This window comes from Dermacentor silvarum, chromosome 5 (assembly GCF_013339745.2).
Source record: "Dermacentor silvarum isolate Dsil-2018 chromosome 5, BIME_Dsil_1.4, whole genome shotgun sequence".
NCBI lineage: Eukaryota > Metazoa > Arthropoda > Arachnida > Ixodida > Ixodidae > Dermacentor > Dermacentor silvarum.
Genome location: NC_051158.1, coordinates 139,056,534 through 139,067,871, shown reverse-complemented (window position 1 = coordinate 139,067,871; position 11,338 = coordinate 139,056,534). Strand labels below are relative to the sequence as shown.

At 44.3% G+C, this 11,338-nt stretch overlaps 1 long non-coding RNA gene across 1 annotated transcript; it reads right to left on the bottom strand.

Annotated features, from left to right (window-relative positions):
• Nucleotides 1–9,189: 9,189 nt before the first annotated feature.
• Nucleotides 9,190–10,665, bottom strand: LOC125945456 (uncharacterized). The gene is made up of 3 exons (XR_007466902.1): nucleotides 10,272–10,665; nucleotides 9,607–9,726; nucleotides 9,190–9,490 (listed from the first exon to the last, which is right to left on the bottom strand). It is a non-coding gene; the product is annotated as an uncharacterized LOC125945456 (long non-coding RNA).
• Between the last annotated feature and the right edge of the window lie 673 nt (nucleotides 10,666–11,338).

Genomic DNA, 11,338 nt, shown 5'->3' with positions numbered 1-11,338 from the left:
CTTTGTTATGATGATGCTTGGTGGCACCGAGCATCTAGAGGGAGGAGCAGTGGAGCCTTGCTGCATACACGCCTCATATACGACATGTTTCGGTGGTTGGAGTACGATGTATCAATACATTGCTTCAGTGCTAATCGCACTAAAGTCCACATTCAATATGAGATAGGTGCTGCCCTAATTTTAACAATACATCTCGCTTTATTAAACAGTTTCTTTTGCAGGTAATGCTGAAGGGAACGGCTATCGCGAATACGTCCCAGATATAGTGTTACCGTTAAATGAGGGCACATTTTCTCACGAAGCAATTGTTTGAGCATGCATGCTACTATCAGTATTTCCGGCTATTTTCTTACCAGCTATTGGTGTAGTGTACTCGTTTTCTTGCGAGACTGAGCAAATATACACCGCCGTCTTATGCTCCTTAACGGAGAGGTCTCTATATCTGTTTCCCACAATATCTAATGGATAGTTGGGATGAGCAGTGTTATTCGTGCGTCAATACCACAGGGAACATGCGCTTTTGTTGACATATGAGCGCATAATTCGTTCTGTAACATGCGAAAAAACACCGATAGTTACGACATTGATTCTTCTTCCGAATGCGTTCGGCATCCTGAGGGACCAAATGATAATTATCGCCGTAACGTTGGAAGCCTGTCTGAAAACCGTTCAGGAAATAATGAAATAACAATTCTTGCGGAAAAGTACAATGCTGGCTTGTTTGTAGATGCTGGCAAATAATGCTGGTAAACACTGGTAGATACCCAAGAGTCATGTAATGACAGTCCAACGCAGAGCAAAAGAATCGCGCTCAAATTCGCTTTCTTGTCAATGTTGTGCAGTGATTTCATAAGTTTCTTTGTAGAACGTGGGTTAAAAAGAACAACTAGACAATTTTTGATATTCCTCTAGGGTACTTCACTTTTATTTACTAGTTTCCTTGAGAGTGTAAATAAAGTTCAGCGCTGCTCAGCGTGTGCACAATTTCATTCTCTCTGGAGACTGCCCAGGGGCCAGTTCTAAAAAGTAAGTACGCCACGTTGCCGGAACTATCCAAGAAGCGGCGCAAACAAGCCATGCGTCTCCGCTGCACTGCAATTTGGATCCTTTTCGGGAGCTCTGACTTCCAAGTATTTTATAAATGTTGAGGAAGGCGAATCACAACACAGGGGAGTTCTCTCCAACATCAAGCAAAACAAAACAAAAAAGAGTATATGTAATAGCGAAACACTGGCTCATATGGCGTTTAGGCTTTAGACTGATTCCCTTGTTCTACGTAGGAAATGCCCCAATGCAGCTGTCGCAGCTGCCGGTTTGAAGTTTGCCCTCGAAGAACATTTGCAATATCAAAAGCGGATTTCTTGGGCGAAACATACCAAGTTTCCTACGGGCATATTTTCTAACTGTGTTTTTGAAAGTACGGAAAAGCGTAGAAGGAATTTTTTTTTGTGAATCAGTGTGAATTGCGGTGTATTCTACTCACCTAAATTATGGTTACAAAAACTACCTAAGTTCTTTTTCATTTGATAGTCAAAGGTGGTATAGTTATCGGTTACTGTTTTTCAAGAAAAACAGATTGCTTTGTTCTTTTATCGCAGTAGCATCATTTTCATCCCAAAGAATACATTAAAAATTTTTCCCAAATTTCGGTTTCTTGACTATATATGAGAACTGCCGTACTTAAAACTCAATTAATATGGTCTGAACTTGAGCTTGTTTGTATGACTTCATTACGACACAGCACGAAAAATAACGTGACAAGTCAGACTTGACAAGCGCTGCCAATTCTTCATTCCTTCTCACGTTGTTTTTCGGGCTGTTTCCCGCATTGCAACTTGGAATCAATGTAACTACCTATAGAAATGTTCTCCAGAAGATACGCCGAACTTTAGGTCGGTTGTTCACTTGCTGTGAATGTCATACTTCATAACCGCGTACTTAAAGAAAAACGGTTAACCTTGCACTCGGCCGCGCAAGGCTTGAAACAGCGAAGCTGGGCTATCGTAGCCCCACATTTTCCGGAAGTGCCGTACGTACTTTTCATCTTATTACTCATGATGATGATAATGTTTTTTCGCGCGTATCGGATGTACGGCCGCCACTGGCGCGTTGCATAGCGCTGCTTGCCGCACCGTCACACGCGTTTCAGGAGACCTGCTCCGTGAATGCGTCTCTCTTTCTCTCGCCCTCACAGCGCTCAAAACCTCTTCACCTCGCAGAGCGCGAGCGTACCCACGCGCCAGCTGTGGACGAAGACGACGACGCTCGAAGGCAATCATACGGTTTGCATAAATGCATTTACTGCAAGCGTGGCTGTATAACCTAGAAAAATGTTTTAGCTCCAGGAGGTATACACATTTTACGAACCCGCCTAAATACATCCTGATATGGTTGATTTAAATAAGGTGCACGATACAAAGGATCTGGGAAAATCGAACTCACCAGTGCAGCAGAAGTTGCTTTTCGACTCGCAGTGAAAATGTACTCCAGGCCGAACCTAACTTTCAAGAAAAGGAATGAATCAACGACCTCCTTGAGAAAGCCCCAAGGAGCCTGTGTGACATCTTTGGCATCTGATGACACTGCTATATCAGGAAGATAATGAACAAATCGGACGTATAACATTTCACACAAAAAAGGATGGTCACTGTCTCGAAAGAAAAAGAGACGAGAAACAATTTGCCTGACGAAGCGATGGACTAATCCTAAACCACCTCTTTCAAGAGGGACGAACAGATTACCGCGCCGCATCGATTCGCAACTCGAGCTCAAATAAATGTTGGAAATACGCGATGCAGTGCCTGAATACGAAGTCTTGAGCAGTGCAGTACTTGCAGCACATACGTGAGACGGGAAACTAGGAACACGTTGCACACTTCAGCACGACTGAACATTGACAAATTCCGTCCTCGCCATGAATTCAATTTACTTTGTATTTTTCCTACTTCTCCCGGCCAATGACTGTTGCTATTTCTATATTGCGAGAGAGGTACACCTAAATAGCGCAGATCTTTTTGTGATTGAATGCCTGCGTAATGTGATGGCATTGTGGTCCATAGTCCCAACCAAAAATCTGAACTTTTTGCAAAGTTAATGCTAGCACCAGAAGCCGCACAAAATTCGTCTGCAATTGCGAGAGCAGTCTTAACACTCCTTTTGTCAGTACAAAAGAAGGCGACATCGTCTGCATATGCAAGAACCCGAATCTCACTCGACGGCAGTTTAAACTCTTGGAAATTTTCTTCTTTCAGGATGCTCATACATAGTGGCTCCAAATACAGGCAGAAGAGAAGCGGTGACAAAGGGCATCCTTGTCTTACTGATGATAAAAGCCTAATCGGATCGGAGAGAGAACCTCGTTGAGGTTCAACGAACTATCAACGTTGAGGTTCAAACTATCAACCTCGTTGAGCCATTAGCATAACATATTTTGACACCTTTAAGGAGCTGGGATCCGATATTTATGGGCTCTAGTACACTAAACAGGAACGAGTGATTTACCCTGTCGAACGCCTTAGCCAGATCTAGCTGTACGATTGCTACCTGTCCAATCCCCTCAGCTACACACTCTAGCACCGATCTCGCAACATGAATGTTGGTCTGAATGGACCGACCTCTGATGCCACATGTTTGATGGTCACCTACCACAGATGTTATCACGACTTGTAAACGGTTAGCTAATACTTCTACAAAAATTTTATAATCCACATTGCATAAGGAAATAGGCCGGTATCCGTCCACTTTTTGCAATTTAGTTTCATCGTTGCTTTTGGTTATGAGGACAGTGTGCCCTTCGTACATTGTGGCAGGTAGGTACCCTACCTCCAAGGCCTCCCGGTACACCTGGAGTAATAATGGGGACAAGAGGGAACGAAAACACTGATAAAATTCGGCACTAAGGCCATCCGGGCCAGGCGTCTTGCCTTTCGCTAATGAATATATGCATGCAGTTATCTCATTAATATCAATGTCATTTGTACAATCGTAATCGTCCTGATTTACCTGCAGACACACCTGTATTCAATGGCTCATGGCTTCGAAATATTTTTTGGTAATGTTCAAAAAACGCTTTAGTTATTAGGGTCGGCCCATTCACAACGATTCCACCATAGTCAATATCTAGGATTTGTTTAGACAGCGCGTGTCGGCGCTCATCACCTAAGGACCTACTGCATGGCTGTTCTTCCATGCAGAAAACGCTGCGCTCGCGCACGCACTAGTGCACCTCTGTATTTTTCTGTGTACAAAGCCTGTAACTGCGCTTTGGTGTTATGAATATCATCAATATATTCACCCGGATGTAGACATTCAAGCTCATCCAATTTCATGAGAAGTCTATACAAGTCTTTGTAATTATTCTTTTGTTCAAAGGCCAATATTGATGATTCTTCGATAGCTAGCATTTTAACTTCCTGTTTGAGTAATTCCCACACAGCAAAAACAGGCAAGTCCTTGCGGCATGACAGATGAGCTATAAGCTCAGTAACACGCTTTAGGAAGCACTCACGCGAAAGCAGTTGGTTATTAAATTTCCACAACTCCCAGCACATACGCCGGCTTTGGTGTCGACGACTACTAAAAGATGCTGAGACTAGGCAATCGTCACTAAAGAACACAGGGTGCACACTGTAACCATGAATAAGAGATAGGACGCTAAGCGAAGCGTAAATTCGATCAAGCCTTGCATGCGAGATACCTTGGAAATGCGTGTAGCGACACCCCGCTTTTTCATGTTCCCCAATGTCCACAAGCTGATAATCACACATAAGGCGTTGCAATGCATCACCACTTGGATCACGTCTCAGCCTCAATGACGTACGATATTGCACATTACATACACAATTAAAGTCCCCAAAAAGGACCAATGCACGATCAGTAGACAAATGATGTTCTAGAGATAAAAAGAAACACTCTCGTTCAGCTAGCTTGTTCGGGGCATAAACACACACAAATCTAAAGCTAATACCACTGATATCAATATCACACCATATTAGGCGCCCTTCCCTATCTGTAAACAAATGCAGCACATCACATTGTAATTGTCTTCTAACGAATAACATACAACCAGCGGAAACTCCTATTGCATGGCTTACACAAACATTATAGTCAGATAGAAATGGAGTTAGAGCTACTTGTGTGTTTTCATCGGATTCAATCTTTGTTTCTTGGATAGCAGCAATATATATAATTTCCTAATGCGTAGCAAACGAAGGCGTTGAACTTGCCGTAGCTTACTGCGTAAGCCACGGACATATAAAGTACCAAAGTGGAAGGGAAGAGTGCCCGCCATGTTTACCTATGTTGGGGCAGCGTTCACACGCTGCTCTAGGGGTGCATCACTCCCTTCGTGATGAGGTGATGCACTGGCGACCTTTTGCTGCACTTCAACACATGAGATATCTGCGGGTGTAGGGCTTCCGCGGAGCGGTTTTGTCAACTTTGACACATTGGGAATTCGGGCCTCCTTTCCCGCGGGCGATGGGTTGTCAACCTGCGCTGGACGCTTCTTAGTAGCCTCACACATCGATCCAGATTCCACTGATGGCGGGAGGTCTTGAACTGGTGGCAATTCAGCCCATGACATAGTTGGTTCGTCGTCAGGCAACTTAGTGTCCTCCGCAGCGGCAGGCTTCGGGCTAAGGCTATCGTCCGCCGATGAAGGCTTTGTCTCTTCCTGTCAATGAGCTTCAGCGGGTGTTTCACCAGTTGCATCCACAGCCTCACTCACATCCATTAGATGATCGGTCATGGTCTCATCCTCAGCTGGTCTATTTCCACGAAGCTTGTCAGCGTAGGTTCCGATGCATGCATCTGCAATGTGATCGTAGCGGTGACAGTTACTGCAGCGTCATGTCCTACATTGTCGCCGGATATGCCTGACTCTGTTGCACCGTAGGCAAAGTGGTGGTCGGCCAGGAACCAAGACGAGGCACTGATGTCTGTATATGCTCAATAAGTGAGGCCAAAACATACCGGAGCAAATATTCGGAACTATATGAAGCATGTGTATGCTGCTGGAAAGACCCGGAGACTACTCGGCACATCCTAATGAAATGCGAAGGTATTCACTCAGTGAGAACCGTAGGTAATGCACGCCTTGCAGAAGCGCTGGTGTTTAAAGTGGATGAAAGCATCAATGGTCAGCAGTCTAGATAAGCAAGAGACGTTTAGAGTATTGGTGGAAAAAAAACAGAGCATAGATTGATACGACCTTATCTCTTACAGCCATAGGTAGTGGTTCAAGGTAGATTTTGAAGAAAAAAAACCTAATAATTAAATGTATACAAAATGCTAGATGAGAAAACTTGTATAGCATACCTGAATAAATCAACCAGGCTAGGTGACTATTTGGCACCGCCCCATTGGAAAGGGGATGCCATTAATGTCACGCAATTCGCTTACAGTACTTCCGTACGGTCAGCGAACGTAAGCACCGAGAAGTAGAGATGGGTTGCTCAGGAGCGAGCCGGATCTTTCGAGCCGCTCTTTTTAAAGAGCGAGTGAGCCGTAGTTCAGTAAAAGCGAGCGGCGGTTCTTTCTCCGAAAGAACCGCCGTTCACTGGAACGACGACTCACTCGTTCTTCAAAAAGAGCGCTTCAAAAGACAGCCGAAGGCGAGGGGGTGGAGGCGACTCTTGCGAGCACGGTGTAAGAATAAGGAGAGGTGTGCTGACACTCTCCCCCCAACGCGCGCGAAAGCGCCGCTCGCTCGCGTCCAGATCATGTTCGGCTTGGTTGCAGCTGGTTCGGCCACAGAACACCCATACAAACTTAGAGAAGGGAAACTGTACCTTCCACAGTGCAACGAAAATAAGCGTAGCGGTGGCGTTGTGAACTAAAGTATGCGACCGAGAGATGGCGCTGGCAGAATCGAAACTAATATCATCATCATTAGGTAGTGAGCAATATGGCCGCTATGGTAGCGGTTCGTAGGGCTGGTCGCGCTGCTCGCTCGCTGGTTTGGGGCGTTTTGTTACCGCTTTTGGGGAGGTATTCGTGTGTACTGTACTCTAACATGACTACAGATATCTTCATTATGTCGCCAGGTGACCGAGAGGCCTCAACTGGCAATAAAACACTTCAAACAAGTAAGCTCACATTGTTTATTGTCAATGGTGAATGAGGCAGTACATGATCACAATTTTCGTACAGCTCAGGTGGACTTAATGTTGTCCGTCACTGAGTTTACAACATACAGAAACACAGATAACCATCTATTTTTTGGGACCCAAAGCTGAAATCGAGCGAAGTTTTCTCATCGTGTTCGGCGTGCCGTAAAGCAGGGAGAACGAAGGTTCAGACAGTGATATTTATGCCGAGCTGCCCTCGTACTTGTATTGCGTACAGTGCTGCTTGACGTTTTATATTCTCTGCGTTCGACGATTTCCGATAGATTAAAGAAAGGAACACAAAAAATTACTCGGCAGAAATGTACTGTCAGCAAGATAAGCTCGAGCTGCAATGTCTCATTGCTCTCATAACACATTGGCGAGAGGCACGAAGTGTAGGAGGGGGGCGTTATGCTAAATTTTATGTCACATTTTCTGCTCTTGATATTTTTCTGCTGCACATTTAGTGTTCAGGTGCGGCAGCAAAGGCTTTGACACAAGTGGAGTACTCGTAGGGAAACCAAGGAACGTTATGGAGACAGCAGTGCTTACAAGGACTTCTGGAAATATTGTGTGAATAAACAAGGACACTAAATCAACATATAAGCAAGCCCAATTAATGCTCACAGTTCCTTGGAAAATGGAATTTGTGGTTTCATGTTGAAAAAGAATCTCGGTATAGGTATTCAAACACAGCAAAGAGGTTGCAAGGAGATGAACACTTCAGTTGAGTAACAGAGGTGACCAAGGGAAGCATCAGCTTGAAGCCAACGTTTCACCAAGCAAACATATTTGTGAGGGCCGAGACGAAGACAAGTTCCCACGCTGAGGTTTCCCTTGCTCGTTCACTGTTCATTAGCTGAATGTTAAGCTGAACTTACTCTGCGAGTACATTTCAAAATATTTTTGGGAGCACACTGTGCGCAGGTTTTGTCATCTGCTGTTTGAAGAGACAGAAAATTTGCTTTTAGTGATTTCTCAAGTTTGTGAAGTGTGAAATAGGCTGGCCGGTTGTGTGAGCTTGCCTTTTCTAGCTATCTCTTATGGTGCAGTACTAGCCTAGTTATTGATTTCATGCAAACTGTATATGACCCTCTTGTAGTAAACAAATGTAAAATCATGCGCATTTCCAGATCTAATTATAATCCTAGCACTTGCCATGCCAACGTTCTCTTAGATTTTGTCATGTCATATAAATAACTTAAATTGGACCAATAATATAGAGTACGTCATTAGCAGTGCTAATCACATGCTCGGGTACTTATGGCGCAACCTTTCCAAAGCACCGTCTACTTTAGAACTACAGCTTTACAAGACTAATTCACTGGAAACTTGAATATGCATATGCAATATGGGATGCCAGTCATGTTAATCTTATTACTTCACTTGAACTAGTACAAAATAACTATACTTTTATTTCTAATTATAACCGTACGTACCGCGAGTAAAACTTCAATGTAAACTGGCCTAGCACTCATTCCACTAGCTAATCGCCGCAAAGTCGGCCATCTTTTGCTATTTCATAAAATTTTCTATCACACCACACTTCATGACGACTTCATACTGCGGCCTCAGTGCATTTAAAACTGCGTCGATCATCGCAGTAAGGTAGGAATTGATTTATGGAACATGAAGTCTTTCTTTCATGCCCCGTACATCTCAGAAATAGAACCACCAAGTATCGTAGCCATCACAGATAACAAACTTTTTTGCAAAACATTAGCTAACATTGTATCATCAGGAGAATCATTATGTTACAAGGACTCACTGCACTTGTTTGTTTTACTCTACTACTTTGTAACCACTCCCCTCTTTAATACCTGTGGCCCTGAGGGTACTTTAAGCAAAAAATAAATGAGTTTCACTCATCATGAAGTGTCATTTCCTTAAAATTGCATTAAGCGCTTTTGATCATTTTAAAATTCTTTGCATTTTCATGTAACAAATTATCGTTGTGAGGGAGCATGTGATACTTCGTGGTACTAATGCCCGTCAAATTGATTTGCAAAGAACAGATGGCAGAGTTTGTGCATTAGCAAGTAGGAGCTTGCTACATTGTTTCTGTTCTGGTCGTCATGGCTATAATGACTGCAAAAGAAACAAGTTGGGACTCAACATGTTACTTCTCCGATTGTCATAAAGCGCCCTTAAAACCAACTAAGCTTGTATGTCAAATTTCTCATTCCCGCTCAGTATGATACAGAACTGTAGACTGCTGTTTTCCTAACAGGGCTCACACCTCTCTATCTGGTAAACTTCCAAACATTTCATAGTGAGGCACGTAGTTCAAGAGGACCTGTTGTCATTATGGTGACGGTTGAGCATCTTGTGGCTTAGCGTGGGCAGCTTGCAGACCAATAATCTCTCTTTTGTCCGTCTTCCTGAAAAGAGAAATGACAAAGCCATGACACACATGTAAGCAAAAAATGGTGAAACAAAAGTTAGTCCCATAAATGAAGAAAAATCACGGTTCTAGTTGAAGTGTTCAGAAATATACCCTGTGAGGATTCTGGCCCTTGATGTTACTTCCAGTGGAGACACGTTCACGGTTGACTTCTATGTCCAGAGACAATAGAGTCCAAAGCGATGACTCCAAATATGAGCAGCGTCTTGGAGGCTGGAGTCGAAAGAAAAATGAGCCTCAATTACTATGGTGGAAGTGTGCATGAGTTTGTGATTCATGTATGACAGAGAACAGTGCACGAAATGCTTCATGACAGAAAAACGCACAAACACTGTTTTGAGTGTGCATTTCTTTCAGTGGTGTCCTTGTGTGGGCTGTGCTTAGTCAAGTCTCGATTAGATGACAATTGTTTCTGCCAGATACTAGTAATAAACACAGTCATTTTATTATCTCTCAAATGCAGTTAATCGAACTGTATCACCGGAAGTACACTTGTCACTAATGTGCAGTGAATTTATCGCGCTGTATCATTTATGCAGAAACAGCCAAAACTTTATTATTTATGCTGTACTCATGTTAGCAATTTTAGCAACTTGGCAAAGTAGCAAGAGCCTCGTTTGAATTGCTTTGGAAGGGCAATAACTTTAGGATTATTACTATTTTCTACTTTTAAGAAATGACGACAGGAATCTGCTTTATCCGCCTCGCATGCAAAGAAATTCAAAGTTGAAAATGCGAAGCACTGCTTTTTTACTCACCGGCGCACAAGCCCAGGGGCTGCAAGGTTAATCCGCTTTCGTGGATAGTCTTCAAGCAGACTGTGCTCGGTTCCAGCGATGAATTTTCGTGCTGGCCAGCACTTTTTTTTCGAGCAACCAGACGCAACGCGGCCAAACGCGGCAGATCACAAACGGCGGAAGCCGTGCATGCAGCCGCCAGTGAAACGCCGCAGCTGAGAAAGTTCACCGTCTTTAAACACGTTCGCTTGGTGGCAGCTATCGAATGTTGGACGCATAAACTGGCTGAGGTATTATTGATATCTAATTAAAATGAACCTGCGTGATGCTGCTCAAAGGAAACGACCACCCCGTTCGCAAATATAACCGCCGTACAATTTGAATCGATAAACGGCACGGACTGCAATCGATACCAGTGGGCTGCCGCTAATCACAAGTCAGTGAGGCCTCAAAACCTTTATTCAAGTAACAAAGCACGGACTTTAATAACATAAGTCCAATAAAAACAATATACTCCTTATTTTGTAAAAAAATGACACTGTAATTGTGTTTGTCGGTTATTATATGTACATTAAAAGCTCAAATATTGAGTCGTGTTGAGCGCCCCTAGCAGAAAAAATACAAACTAAAGTATTCGACCAAATTACAGTAGCTCCACTTGCGCGCTTATGCTGGAACGCGCCGCGGTTGATTTTTCGCCCTCTGTGGCCATTTGGTGAACTCGAGAGTTTCCGGGGCCTGGTTCGGCGCCGTCGTAGAGGGCGCTGCGGTATGCGGTAACAGCCTCGGCGGGAAGGCGCGTGCTTCGCTGTCTTTGTGCGCTTTGTGCTTGCATGTGCGGCCGTGCTATTTTGAAGGCACGCTTTTGTAGCGTTAACTACACTGGCCTAGCCAAGCCCGTTTCGCGCGGCACATCAAGAGCCGTGCTGCGCATGCGCAAGGATCAGTGATGTCACACGGCTTGCGCACCGGAGCCACCGGAGCCGGCACCTCTCGCGCACTCCGCCGCCGCCGCGCGCGACTCACCGCCGCCGGTCTGCGCATTCCAGAGGTGTGACGTCGTAGCCGTGGTAGACGCACTGGCACCG